This window comes from Triturus cristatus, chromosome 3_2 (assembly GCF_964204655.1).
Source record: "Triturus cristatus chromosome 3_2, aTriCri1.1, whole genome shotgun sequence".
NCBI lineage: Eukaryota > Metazoa > Chordata > Amphibia > Caudata > Salamandridae > Triturus > Triturus cristatus.
This window is the reverse complement of record NC_140584.1, coordinates 895,030,874-895,046,017: the sequence shown is the minus strand read 5'-3', so window position 1 is coordinate 895,046,017 and position 15,144 is coordinate 895,030,874. Positions and strand designations below refer to the sequence as shown.

At 47.0% G+C, this 15,144-nt stretch overlaps 1 protein-coding gene across 4 annotated transcripts in view; it reads right to left on the bottom strand.

Annotated features, from left to right (window-relative positions):
* TRPV1 (transient receptor potential cation channel subfamily V member 1) overlaps positions 1-15,144 on the bottom strand; it is a 460,649-nt gene that overhangs the window by 257,799 nt on the left and 187,706 nt on the right. The gene's annotated exons all lie outside the window — the stretch shown is intronic.

Here is a 15,144-nt window from a genome sequence, read left to right as displayed (position 1 = left end):
TTACCACACAACCGGAAAAATATAGCCCAATTGTGCGTGATCTAGCCCAATCTGGCAACACTGCAGGAAAATAGTAATTACAACATGGAGGCTGGCTCAGAGGGGGAGCAGGATTGGGTAATGGTGATCACGTGGTAGAGGAATTAAACCTGCATGCTGGTATCTTTGTAGATTAAGCAGCTTCACAAAATTACTAATATTTTTGTTTGTTTTCCACGATGCCAGACTATCACAAGGGTTGCGTACAGAATAGACTCTATTATAAACACAGGGTACCCTCAAATATATACTGTGAGGTTCAGAAAAGGGGAACAACAACCAATAACAACACTTCCCACTTAACCTATCTACATTTGTCAGTGAAATTAATACAATATGGAGTGACTCGAAAAATTTCCTGTACATTTTTATGACATTTTCCATACTTTATTTTCTAACAATGTTTCTTATATTCTTCTATATCACTTTTACATAAACTTTCTTTATATAAATACAGGGCTTAAAAACTTGTACATATATTTAAAAAACAATACTACAGTGAATACAATATCAAAACAACACAATACATCACAGTACAATGTTTCAATCCCCCCACTCACTAATCACTATGGGGCATATCATCAAGGACCGGCGATAATTATCGCTAAGGGCACTTAGCGCTAGGATAATTATCGCCGGCTAACGTGGACTTTTATCGCTGAGATAGCGTGCTATTAGCAACGCTTATCTCAAAAGCGATAAAAATCCTAGCGCTAACTGCCAAACGTGAGATTATCGCTGGCAACCCAGCAATAATCTCACGAAGTTTAGCATTAGCTTGATGATAGGGCAAGGCAAACTTAGCCATGATATCCACTTTCCATAGGATATCATGGCTAAGTCAGTCCCGAAGCAGGCGTAAGGAAAGTAGCGATAACAGGGGTTATCGCTATTTTTCATGCCGCTATGCTTCATAGCGTGGGGCTTGATGATAGGAGAAATGACGCTTAGCGACATTTCTCCAGTCATGTCATGGCTCATCATTAGAGATGCAAAGCTGGGCGTTCAGAATTCAGGCGCTAATTGCAAGGTTTCACGCGATAACGTGACCTTGCTGATTAGGCGATAAAATTATCGCCGCTTTTCGCCCGAAAACGGACGCAAAAGCGGCGATAATTTTTTATCGCCTCGTTGCTGATATGCCCCCAACTCTTCAGTCATACATGACTCCCATACACTCCATATATACAAGACCATATATACATTTTAACGTAATTATGTATAATTTCACGTTATTTTCCCAAAATTTTGCATAATACCCAAGAAAATTAAGCACTTTTTGAAAATTCCTCATCTCAACTGGTCTCACCCCATATTTGAGTAGGACAGATAGGCCTTTTTTTAGGTCTTGCTATAGACAGCTTTTGGTGCCTGGGAGATTGCATTTTATCAATCCTTTTAAAATATGCATGTAAAGAAGTAAGTCAGAAAGAGTGGACTTTGGATCCGCCCACTCCTTCTATTGGCTTTCATGGGTTTTTCTTGGCTTCCTACTGCTTGGAGTGGCTGTCCATCTAGGCCATCGCATTTCATGGACAGTTACATTGTCCCATTCGTGTTCCATTGGGTTTTGTTGATAGTGCACAAGTACTCCATTTGTTAAACTGCAGAATCAGCATAACATATTGCCTTTATTTCTGAGTCAGCGTGTGTTCGTTGATGTATTTACTTTACTGAACAAGGTAATATTTTAATTGCTTGTTTATAAGTTTTCTGTAGGAAGTGTGTCTTGTTTGACATGCTACGACTATGCTAATCGCCTTACACGTTTGTTTTGGTTTACTGTAACTGTAAAATATTGCTGGATTTATAGCTTTTTTGTTCACAATGGTCTGTGCAAACACTAGCTTTCTTTCAGATGCACTGAAAATATTGGCCCATTCTCAAACGTATCTACTATGCAATATTTTGCTATTAAGATATATTACGTTCACCACACAAACTTCATCTTTCAACTCCTTTTTAAAATACTGCTCTTTGAGGGTACAGCTTAATTTTAATAATACAGTTTGTTCTATAAAGGAACTCTACTCTCAGTGTCTGGTAGGAGGGCGAGAGACAAGGTTATGGGGTGAGAAAGCAGGATGTGAAAGGAGTAAGAAACTAAGAAGAGGAAGGAGGATGAATGATTAAAAATATAAGATACAATGTTTGAGAAAAAGAAAACGGTAACATTTTGGGGGGTGAGAACATTAAGTGGATGCCTAGGTTGCCACCAGCAGGGCATGCCATAGTATCAGAGCCAGAAGAAAATGTGGAACCATTGCCAGAGGGGCAAGCACAGAAAAAAGTGCCTCCACCTACAGCAAAAGAAATCGGTAAACTGGCCCTAGGTCATGTAAAATGAGATAGAAGTAGGAGAGAGGAGGAAGTAAGAGAGGAGGTAAGTGAGGAATGGAATAGGTGAGAAACTCCTCTGTGCCTGTCCGGCCAGGGCGGGAAAAGCCTGGTTTGTTTGCCTCAGGAATGCTCCTGTCCCGCAGTATTCTAGGGAAGACCTTCTAGCTCTCGATTTAGAAGGTACGAATGCGTGCTGTACCACTCTTGACCCAGGCTCTGACTCAGACTGGGAAGAATGCCCAAACTGCAATTTCATCCTCACCACTGAAACAATTCGAAATCCACCCTGTGGGAGTTCTGATCTAGCTTCTCGAGCTACTCCATATGAAGGATTCAAATGTTTATTGCTTAATGCAAGGTCTATAATCAAACATAAACTCAAGTTTGCAGAATTTGTGAATACAAACAATGTAGACATCATTTTTATAGCAGAAACTTGGGCAGATAATACTTCCAGTCCTGACATGGTCCAGGTAATACTGGATGGCTACACGATTGCTAAAGCTGATAGTCCAAGTAAGAGGGGAGGGCTTGCTATAGTCATTCGTGACTACCTTCCCATATGCTACTTCCTGGACACATGTGGTTCGACTTGCGAAATTGTTTTATTCCAAATATAACTTACAAAATACTATACCTTTAGAGGATTACTGCTTTACCGCCCCCCTGGTCCCAGAGCACACCTTGTACCAAGACTAAGTTCATTGTTAGAACCTAGTGTTGAATTGACAGATTTTTTTGTGCTGGGGGATTTTAATTTTCATCTCGAGAAATTTGAGGATAAAGATACTACCTTCCTGACGAATACAATGACCAGCCTAAGCTTACATCAGCTATTCAGATGTTCTACACACTCGACAGGACATGCGCTGGATGCATTATTGTTCTATTATTGTTATTGTTCTATTTTGTGAGGAAGGGAAGTCTGTTGTTGCCACCTGTATTTTACCTGTTCTGTGCATATGATAGACCGGTGTGCCACTCCACCTGCTGCTGCTTAGTTTCTTTGCATGTTTGTGGCACTGAGGCACTATTCTTGTCCATGTGGGACATGTATTGTGTTTTAGTAAAGGTTGGGATAAAACATCTCACTGCACAAAATGTCAAATGACTAGCATTGTCAGTGCTTGGTTTAACAAATTATATAAATGAAATGAATGAACCCACACCAAAAAGTGAGACAGGCTTATTTTTTGGTTTGGCATGTGAAATAAGCACAGCTTCTTTCAATAAAATAGACTACTTTGCAATCATTTTTACAAAACAGCTCCTGAGTGATCCCATGTCATGTTTAACTCTGTCAGCCAAGTCTGTCTTTTTGCCAACCTTTTGCGTGTTAGAGCCCATAAAGACCCAGGCCTGGGGTTACTGACGTATAGGTCACAGGTGGGATGGCACATAGCTACCAGATTACTGCACGAACAGGAAACCCTAGATCAATCCCATAGATAGGCGCAGCAACATTACAATTGTCAAGGGAGAATGGCCAGAAGGGGTATGTGCACTCCTAAAACCCCACGGTCCGAGGCCTGCTCTCTCCCCAGCAGCTCTGCTGCGCCGCGAGCCCCACCCTGGTAGGGTTCAAGACCCCCCTGTGCCCATCTCTCGTTTTCTGCCCTCCTTAATGTGCCCATCCGTTTTTCTGTTTTTTCCTGCCGTTCCTGCCCCCGCTCCCACCTGCCACCTCCCAGCTGCACGTCCCTCCCTCCTCCCTTACTTAATGGCGGCCGCTGCGGGGGAGCATGAGCTAGACCCCTAACACTCGGTCCAAGGCCTGCTCTCTCCCCAGCAGCTCCGCTGTGCTCTGCTGCGTCGCGAGCCCCACCCTGGTAGGGTTCAAGAAAGCTCTGTGACCTAACGTGTATCTTGTGTCTCTGCTCTGTGTTTTTTTCTCCCATTGCCCATTGTTCATTTGCCTCAGTACCTGCATATTGTGTCTTTTTGCTTTTTTCTCTGCCCCTAGTGCCCATCTCTCGTTTTCTGCCCTCCTTACTGTACCCATCAGTTTTTCTGTTTTTCCCATCGTTCCCGCCCCCGCTGTCGCCTCCCAGCTGCACGTCCTCGCCCCTCCCCTACTTAATGGTGGCCGCTACAGGGGAGCGTAAGCTAGACCCCTGCCACTCGGTCCGAGGCTTCCTCTCTCCCCAGCAGCTCTGCTGTGCTCTGCTGCACCGCAAGCCCCACCCTGGGAGGGTTCAATACCGCTCTGTGACCTAACGTGTATCTCGTGTCTCTACTCTGTGTTTTTTTCTCTCATTGCCCATTGTGTGTTTCTCTCATTGCTCGTTGCCCCAGTACCTGCATATTGTGTCTTTTTTCTTTTTTTTCTGCCACTTGTGCCCATCTCTCGTTTTCTGCCCTCCTTCCTGTGCCCATCCGTTTTTCTGTTTTCCTGACGTTCCTGCCCCCGCTCCCAGCTGCACGTCCCTCCCCTACTTAATGGTGGCCGATGCGTGACTGCATGCAGCGGGCGTACCTAAGGCAAGCCCCTCTGCGCCCGTCCAGGTCCCGACCGCGGCCAGCACCAGGAACCCTGGATCGACAACCCTCTATCGCTACGACTCCGCCGCCCTCCTCACACTCAACCCCGGAAGACTCAGAGCCTGCCAACAGGCCTCGCCAAACACTACCCACAGCCAGTTCTCCTGCCGCCACTGCCGCCTGACCCTCACCTCAACCCCAGCCTCCAACACCACCAACATCAACAACGGTGACACCCTGAGATGCATCCTCCTCAACATACGCTACGTACACAAGCACACCATGGAAATCTGGAACCTACTCGACTCCCTCATGCCTGACATCTCCTTCTTCACGGAGACTTGGACCAATGCCTCCTCCGCCCCCGACATCAACATCACCAACCCGGACGGATACAATATCCAAAGGAAGGACCTCCCCAACCTTCCGGGAGGGGACCTCGCCATCGGCCACAAAAGCACCTTCCGCCTCACCACCTCCAGCGAAACCATCCCCTCCGTCGAACACCTGCACTTCCAGATCCAGATCACCCCCAACGCCACACTCCGAGGAACCCTCATCTACAGACCCCAGCCCCTGGTCACCCTTCGCCACCTCCATCACTGACTTCATCGCACCCCACGCCATCGCATCAACAAATTATCCACTCATCGGAGACCTGAACTTCCACCTCGACAACCCCAACAACCCCAACTCCTACACCCTTGGTGACAACCTCGCCAACATTGGACCCAAACAACTTGCCAACACACCAACCCATCGAGCAGGACACACCCTTGACCCCATCTTCCCCACAGAAAACAGCGTCCACTTCAGCACACAACGCAACCACCATGGACCGACCACCGCTGCGTACACTTCACCATCGACAAACCAAGGGCACCCAAACCTACACCACGCCCACCACGAAGGAACTGGAGCAAAGTCACCGATTAGCAACGTAACTCCACCCTTACTGGAGACAGCCACACCTGGACTTCCGACACAAACAGCGCAGCCAGAGAACTCCACACCTGGATCTCCAACTGCGCAGACGAGCTCACTCCACGATGCAACCCCAACAAACAGTGCCCCAGGAAAGCCACCTGGTTCACAACTGCCCTCCAAGAAGCCAGGCGCACCTGCAGATGCCTGGAGAAGAACTGGAGAAACACCAAGACAACCGGAAACTACGCCGCCTACAAGGACGCCATGATGGACTACTACAACCAAATCAGAACCTCCAAAAGGAACTTCATCCACAACAAAATCCTCGCCAACTCAACCAACTACAAGGAACTCTTCAGCGTCATTCAGGAATTCAACAACCCTCGCAGCGAAGCCACAGACATCACCCCGTCCCAAGACCTCTGCAACAAGCTTGGAACCTACTTCCACCTCAAGATCAAAACCCTCTACGACAACTTCATTGACCATCCTTCAGATGCCACAGACCCCCCTCTCACCCTAAGGACACCAGCCGACCCACCATCTCCAACTGGACACCCATCACGACCGAAGACACCGCCTCGACCATGAAAGGCATCCACTGGGGGGCCCTCACTTCCCCCTGCCCTCCTCACATCTACCACAGAGCCGCGGCCGCCATCGCACCCGAACTGCAACACACCATCAATACCACCTTCAAAACAGGCACCTTCCCAGACGTCTGGAAATGCGCAGAAGTCAGGCCCCTACTCAAGAAGCCCACAGCAGACCCCACCAACCTCAAAAACTACCGGCCCATCTCGCTCCTCCCCTTCGCAGCCAAAGTTACAGAGAAAATGGTCAACAGGGAACTGACACGTTTTATCAAAGAGAACTCCATCCTCGACTCGTCCCAATCTGGATTCCAAAGCAACCACAGCACAGAGACCGCCCTACTCGCCGCCACAGACGACATCCGCATCCTCCTTGACCAAGGCCACTCTGCAGCCCTCATCCTACTCGACCTATCAGCAGCCTTCAACACCGTCTCTCACTGTACACTAGTCGCCAGAATGCACGACTCCGGCATTCAAGGAACAGCCCTGGACTGGATCCGATCGTTCCTGACCGGAAGAAGCCAGAGAATCAGACTACCACCCTTCCTCTCCGATCCTACGAAAATCACCTGGGATCACAGGGATCATCACTGAGCCCGACCCTCTTCAACATCTACATGGCCCCCCTCGCAGCCATCGTCCGATAATACGGCCTCAACATCATATCCTATGCCGACAACACCCAGCTCATCCTCTCCCTCACCCGAGACCCCACCACCGCCAAACTCAAGTTCCAGAAAGGAATTCAAGACTTCGCAGTCTGGATGACCAACAGCTGCCTGAAACTGAACGCTGAGAAGACAGAAGTCCTCGTCCTTGGAACCACCCCTTCTGCATGGGACAACACCTGGTGGCCGACAGCCCTTGGGAGCCCACCTACCCCCTCAGACCATGCCAAGAACCTGGGCATCATACTCGACTCCTCACTCACCATGAACCAACAGGTCAACGCCGTCACATCCAGCTGCTTCAACACCCTCTGCATACTCCGTAAGACCTTCAAATGGATCCCCCCTGAGTCAAGGAAGATGCTCACCCACACACTCATCACCAGCAGACTGGACTATGGAAACGCACTCTGCGCCGGCATCAACAAGTCCCTACTCCGCAAACTCCAGATACAGAACACCGCAGCCAGACTCGTGCTCGGCATCACCCGGCAAGAACACATCAGCCAACACCTACGAAGACTCCACTGGCTCCCCGTGGAGAAAAGAGTCACCTTCAAAATCCTCACCCACGCCTACAAATGCATACACAACAACAGACCTGAATACCTCAATGACGTACCCAAAAAAAGCCTCTGATCTTCCAACCTCGAACTGGTCGAAACCCCGCGGATCCACAGAGCCAGAGCAGGCAGAAGATCCTTCTCTCACATTGCAGCCAAGACCTGGAACGAGCTACCAGCAGACATCAGATGCGCACCCTCCCTGAGCACCTTCAGAAAGACTCTCAACACCTGGCTCTTCGGATAATCAGACCAGCGGATCCCCCCGCGCCTTGAGACCCTCATGGGTGAGTAGCGCGCTTAAAATTCCCCTGGTTGATTGAAAACACCATATATTCAGATGCCACATGATTTAGGAACACATAGCCAATCAGAACACAGCATATGCAGTTATCATGCGCATCCCGTGCCGGACATCTGGACACATTACCCACTGACTACATTGTGTCCTCTCAAGGTGGAGGCCCACCAGTAGTAACCACTTGACCATTAATTTATAATTCTAAGGCAGCAACCGACAATCTGCGCCATATACGGCTCACTGGAGAACTTTTACAACCTGATGAATACTGTATTTAAGAAGGACCCAAACTAAATGTAAATTGAAACAGTCCTCAGACCCTGCATCTGTAACTGTTCCCCCGGCCACTAAGTTTCATTAAACAAACTGTTCCTGATTTGCCAAATGCCTCTTGTCTCTTGTTTTTTTAAGGTATTTTGAATTCGAGTTACACTTTTGCATGGGAATGCCCCATTGATGGATAATAATACAGGCAGCGCATTTCACAACTTTGGGTTACTTTGGGAAACTATCCAACACAAATCCTGATTTACATTGGATAGTAACTGTCAGCATAACATTTTACATCACAAAAGTAACGAATACCCGGGTCAACCCTTATCTCATCTTAGTAACTGCAGGAACTATAGGTAAAGTGCCCTTTAAGAATAGCATTGTTTACCTCAAAGCAACAGCGACAAGGAAAAGAGAGTTCATGCCCTTTCATCGATAATTTGAAGTGAGAGGCATTCAGGTAAACATTTTCCACTCTATGATGTTCTGAATGGTGAGAGATGGCAAAAGGTGCCTTTCTGGAGTGTCATTTATGCTTGTGGTATCTTGGACTTTCTGCCTGGGAGTGACTTCTCCCCCACGTACATTATCTGCTATGTCGACCTCTTTAGCTGAAACTACTGGAGGGCTCTCGACTTTAACAACTTGAATGATATGGAGTGAATCCCAGGGCATACCCAAGGACCAGATTTATGAAAAGAATTGGACTGATCTTTGCTGAAATTCTGCCATAGTTGCTACTTTTTTTGGGTATAAAGACTTAAAAGATGAAAAGCCCTTTCGTTGTGCTGCCAAGAATTGGGATCATGAGGGAGGTCGCAATGGGTTAGGCAGTCACAGTTGCAACATTAGGCAGTGAAAAAGAGAACTAGTCACACTGGCTTATATGAAATATTTTTTTTAGGTTTTAGAACTGCACTTTGTGCTCGACTCTGACCTGGAAAAGTAATTCTTTGTTTGTTAAATAAAACGCATTTCCAGATGCAAAATCCTCTGTATTCATGTAGGAAGGATCCTTTTAAGCTAATTGCTCTGGGGATTAAGTTGTTTTCTAGAAATAATTACTTTTGGATCCACTCTACGGAACACTAACTAGGGTGAATTAGGCTCTCAAAATCTGGTTTTATGATCCATCTCCTTCTTTAATGATGGGGATAATGACGCTCAAAGAGTGTAGTCCCAATCATTCCAGATAGCTTAAGCATGCAGAAGTAGATCAAATGTCAAGAAGTAGCTATCCTATATCAAATAAAAATAATCTGTATGCTCGTTATATCGTTATCACAAATCGACTATGTGTGACCGCCCGCTCCTCAAGGGTACAAAGGTATCCCTTCCTGCACGAAAACAATCCTGCCTGTAATCTGCATCATAGTGCGAGGGTGCTTGCATTGGTACCAGGCAGCACACAATGCACCATCGCTAGGCGACAGCAGAGATGTGCCATACCGTAATAGATATGGTGCATTTCTACTGTCTTCCTTTCATTAAATACAGTGCAGCAAATCGTTGCTTGCTGCCCTGCGTTCCGTGCAATGTAAGTAAATATTCCCCCAAGGATCTTCTCTGCTTTTACAATTCATCAATGGCACACCACACTCCAAGCAATGTGAGGACTAGGAGAATGGCCTCTGCCTAACAGCGAAAAGGTGTCACCCAAGAAAACCTCATTCAAATCATTACCACTCCTGACCTCTCGAAACCTGACTCAACACTTCTTAGCAGCATATTGGATAACTGCAGCTCTGCTGCGAAACACCAAACTGAAATCGTAGACCTGATTATCTCCCATAATCTAAACCTGTTTTGTAACGGAAACCTGGCAGAATGAGACATCTGACATAGATATAGGACTAAATATTCCCCCTAATTTACTCATTGCTAGGCTGGAGAGGTCAGCAAAAGGAGTGGGAGAGTCAGGCTAATTCATAGAAAACAAATCTCTTGCAGAAATCTGAGAAGTAGTCAATTTTCCTCTTTACAGTACTTTAAAATAAAAAAAAAAGTCTTGATAATTTACATTATTTACCACCCTCTTAGAGAAAACAGTACCTTTGTAGATCAGCCTATAGACTTCATTGCCAACAAAGTGAAGAATTTTCCGACTTATTCAAGGAAAAGTTGAAAAAGACTGAACTCCCTCAATATCTATCCTTCCATAGGAGAGGACAATACGATGCTGACACTGAATATCTGAACAATTTCCAACCAGTCCCAATGCTGCCCCTTTTGGTACCAAATTATGGAAAGCTGGCAAGAGACACAGCTCTAACAGTTTATCTATAACAACAAACTGCTTGATAATCTCCAATCTGGCTTTAAAGAAGGGCACAGCACGGAACCGGCCAAAGTACAAATCATTGATGATACTTTAAAGATTATGGACTCCGGAGACACATGCATCTTAATCATATTTGAACTCTTTGCTGCATTTGACACAGTTAACCATCACTTACTTCTCAGGACACTAAAAGATAAAATGGCCCTTGAAGGTAATTTGCTCAAGGGGTTGACCTTCTATCTACAATACATAGTTCAAAGAATACAAATTGACACTGCTTTATCCAATTCCAGAAAACAAAACCAAGAGGTTCCACATTATTATCAAGACTCTTAAACTTGTACCCCTGGCCGCACTACAGGAAAACACATAGATGTCATTTCTATGGGAATTATTCTCAAATCTCCATGAAGATATTCTCACCAAATAATATTTCAACAGTAGTTTCCACAGGCAAAGATGTTCATGTGTGAATGTCTCTCTACCACTAACAACTGAATTCTCTAGAAACTTAGTGTCTCGCTGTTAGACCTGGCATATCTTGGCATGATTACCCCAGACTTTTTGCCTCTACCACCTTTGCTTTTAGATGATTTGGGTTCTTTGCCACTGCTGATCAGTGCCAAAGTACAAGTGTTCCCTGTGTAAAGTGTGATGGTAATTGGTTGGCCATGATTGGTATGCTTGCCTTACTAGTAAAGTCCCTAGTGATGTGCACTGTGTGTGCAAGTGCTAGTACTGCAAAGGCGCGCAGAGAAGGGAACTCAGACCTTCTGTGTAGGGCCTGTGCGCAGTGTGCTAAGTTAGCATGTTGTCCTGACAAGTGCAACCACTTGTCAGGCCTGACTTTCCATTTTGCGTACAAAAGGGGCACCCCTGTAGTAGGTCGTGGGTAACCCCTGGGTATGGTGCAGTGTAAGTAAAAGGCAGAACATGCACTGAGGTGTGTGTTATGTTCTGACAGTGAAAAGCACTCTTTTTCGTTTTCACTGGTGAAAGGCCATTGGGGAGGCTGGGTATTGTGTTATGTTAGCCTAGTTTCCAATCAGTTTAAAATGGAGAGGTGAAGTTTAGTATGTATGAACTCACAGTGTCATAACACATCTTTCTATGAAAGTGGTTTTGTCACTGTGTGTTCAGAAACCACTCTTTTAGAAAGTGGCTGAGTTTTGTGCTCTAAGCATTTCTGTGTGTCTCTGCTGAATGTGGATTGACTGTCTGGATCTGTGAGGTGAGAGGAGCTGGGAGAGGTCTTGACCCAGGGAGGAGTTCAGATGGCACCAGGCTGCCCTTCACCCGGAGAGTAGGGGGAGGAGAAGCCCGGGGGTGAAAAGACCTGGGCTGGTGCTATAAACCAATTGACCCATCTCCAGCTGAGTGATTAAGGATCCAGACCCCCAGTATCAAAGGGAAAAAGGTGACACTGGGAGGGAGACACCCATAACTGATTTAGGGAGGGGTCAGGGACCTCTGAGCACATACAAACTTCAAAGACATGAAGGGGTATAACTAAGAGAACTGAAACCCCTAGAATTTGGTGTAGTTTTGAATTGCGAAATGGATAGGTTGAGTCTGCAAAGACTTTGGCCTCTTTCGTGATCAAGAAGAACCTCTGCCAAGGAAGGAGTTGCTAAAGAGACTGCTGAATAGGACTGACCCTTGCTTCGTGATCTGTGGCTTGCCTGCAGTTTGTAGCTTTTAATAAGGAAGAGACTGAAGGGACATTGCAGTGGGTGGGTTCCCCCCCTTCTTGAACAGGACTGTGGTTTGTGCTGTGTCCTGAGCCCCAAGGGCCTGAGGTGAGCTGGCTACCTTTTTGGAAACACAGGAACATAATAATTTCCGGAGAAGTCCCAAGCAACGCGGGTTGCGCGTGCTTCTGCAGCTTGAGACGCTCAGAAGTCGTACCTTGTGATCATAGGCACACGGGAGTAAACTGAGTCGCGGACGCGCAAGGAGCGTGTCGGGGTGCAGCAAGGGCGTTGGTGAAGAGCGCCTGGTCGTTGTATGCACCGAGCGAGGAAGTGAAACTCGGACACGCAAGGAGCGTGTCGTGGTCCAGCCGAGGCGCTGGTGAAGAGCGCCTGGTTGTTGTGTGCCCCGGAAGAAGAGATGATACTCGGATGCGCATGATGCGTGTCGTGGTGCAGCCGAGGCATTGGAAAGGAGCGCCTGGTTGTTGTGTGCACCGGGAGAAGAAGTGAGTCTCGGACGTGCATGGTGCGTGTCGTGGTGCAGCCAGAGCATTGGTGAAGAGCGCCTGGTCATTGTGTACACCGGGAAAAGAAGTGAGTCTTGGACACGCATGGTGCATGTCGTGGTACAAGCCGAGGCGTTGTTAAAGAGCGCCTGGTCATAGTGTGCACCGTGAGAAGAGGTGAGACTCGGATGCGCAGGGTGTGTGTCATGGTGCAAGCCAAGGCATTGGTGAAGAGCGCCTGGTCATCGTGTGTACTGAGAGAAGAGGTGAGACTCGGGTGCGCAGGGTGCATGTCGAGGTGCAAGCCGAGGCATTGGTGAAGAGCGCCTGGTCATCGTGTGCACCAGAGAAGAGGCGAGGCTTGGACGCGCAGAGTGCATGTCGCAGTGCAACCACAGGCGCTGGTGAGGAGTGCCTGGGTGGTGTGTGCACCAAAATCGAACTAGGTCTCCACAGTGCTGAGGGCGGGTCTCAGTGTGTACTGAGACCGCCGGAAAGAGGGCCAGGTCATCGGGCCCTCGGAGTGAAAAAGCAGCGGCCCGGACCGACAGCCCCGGAGGAGCTGAGCCACCGGCTTGAGCTCACCGTGCCCATTTGACGGAGCTCTGGATCAAGGCCCAAGTCACTGAAGGAGGAGAGGAGAGTAGGGTCGTGCCCCCCCAGGTAACGTGGATCACCTTCTGGGGTGGGTGCGGGCCCGGAGGGGCAATCTCTCGGTCTCTCACTTCTGTCAGCTGTGTAAGCCTGTTGCTTCGGCTCGGATCTAGGCCCGTGCTGGCCCAAGGAAGGGCAGTACTGGGGCCAGAGTAGGAAGCGGTACTTTTGTGTCATCATTGATCCAAGATTGGGGGCAACTGTTAACGAAGCACCTAAACTGTTGTATTACACTTTGCATTACTGCTGCTAACGAACTATTGAACTGTTGTATGACGCCTGGTCTTATTTGTGCCTGATGAACTACATGCTGTGTGCGCTACGCACTGCGTTATTTTTCCCTTGCAGAGTACATGATTGTAACGTGGCGCATTGCATTATTTCTTCATCGCACAGTCCAGGATTATGACGTGGCGCCTTGCATTGTTTTTCCATTGCACAAGTACATGATTGTAGCGTGACGCATTGCTTTGTTTCTTCCTTGCACAGGGCATGCTGGTGGTGATACGTATTGCATTATTCCTTCTGTTGCAAGGTACATGATTGTGGCACTACGTATGGCATTGTTTCTCTAGTGCACAGTACAGGGGTATATCCTTACGCATTGCAGTATTTCTTTTCTTTTGCAACTTGTGTGATTCTAGCAATACGACCTGCCTAACCTTTTGGGAACTGTTAGAAGTAAACCTAACTGTTGGTTAAGAAGCAGTGGTTGGGATTAGAACCTACCAGCCCACTGGAAGGAATACTGTATTGTGTGGTCATATCTTCTTATATAAAGATTATACTTGTTTTATAAAAACTTGTGTGGAGTCTATTTGTGGTGCAATCAGTGGGTTGCTGTGAGTGTAGTTGCACATACTGTTCACTCGTGCCTTGGGGATAAACCTTGCTGATTGTGCCAAGCTACTAAGGGTGTGAGCAGGGCTATCTCAGACGGTGTCCTTACTTAGCCTAACATTAAAACGAGGGGTCCGGATTTCGCACCTGGCAACAGCGGTGTGGGTCAGGGACTCCCGCCTCCCGCATTTGGTGGTTGCGGTGAGTGCCTAGGACCCCCACTTCCAACACTCGCCTTTCGAAAACCTAATATGCCAGTGCAAAAATGGCTTGGCATGTCTATTCTAGATCTCAAGGCCGTAATTATTCAGAGTCAAAATTGAAATCACTTGGCTTTATTCGAAATAAATTTCGCAACCTAAAGGCACAAATGAACACCATAGCAAAAGAAGCACAATTCCATCTGAAATAAATATGAATGAAATGCCTCATCCCTACCAAATACTTCAGACTAGTCGCTAGCACTATCTAGATTTTACTTTGCCAATTCCTTCCTGTGTGGACTACCAAGCCTTCACCTAGCCATTCTCAAGGCAAAGCTACATACAACTGACAGACGTGTCTCCTAATCAGAGTCAGAAGCCAGTACAAATGAGCTTGTCTGACATACATAGTAGTTCACTATGGCAAGCCAAGCAACAAAGCATATATATTTTGCATTTCTAGTGGACATTTTCCCTGTCGGGGTCAGATAACCTGAGGTTTGAAATTCCTAATTATCAAGAAGAGAAACCCCTAGTCACAAGCTTTCTCAGTCAAGGCACCCACCGTTCTCCTTCCCCAACATTAAAAACCGTTCAACCCTTCAGGAAGGAGCACATTTAACTTCTGTTCCTGCACGTTTGGCATCTGAATATTTATTGTGTTTTGTTCAATCTGCCATATTGACCCCTGGGTTCTTATCTCTCTTTCAGTCAGTGCTCTCAAGGCTCTTGGTAATGTCCCATCTAACTATATATATTTGTATATAATCTCTACCTT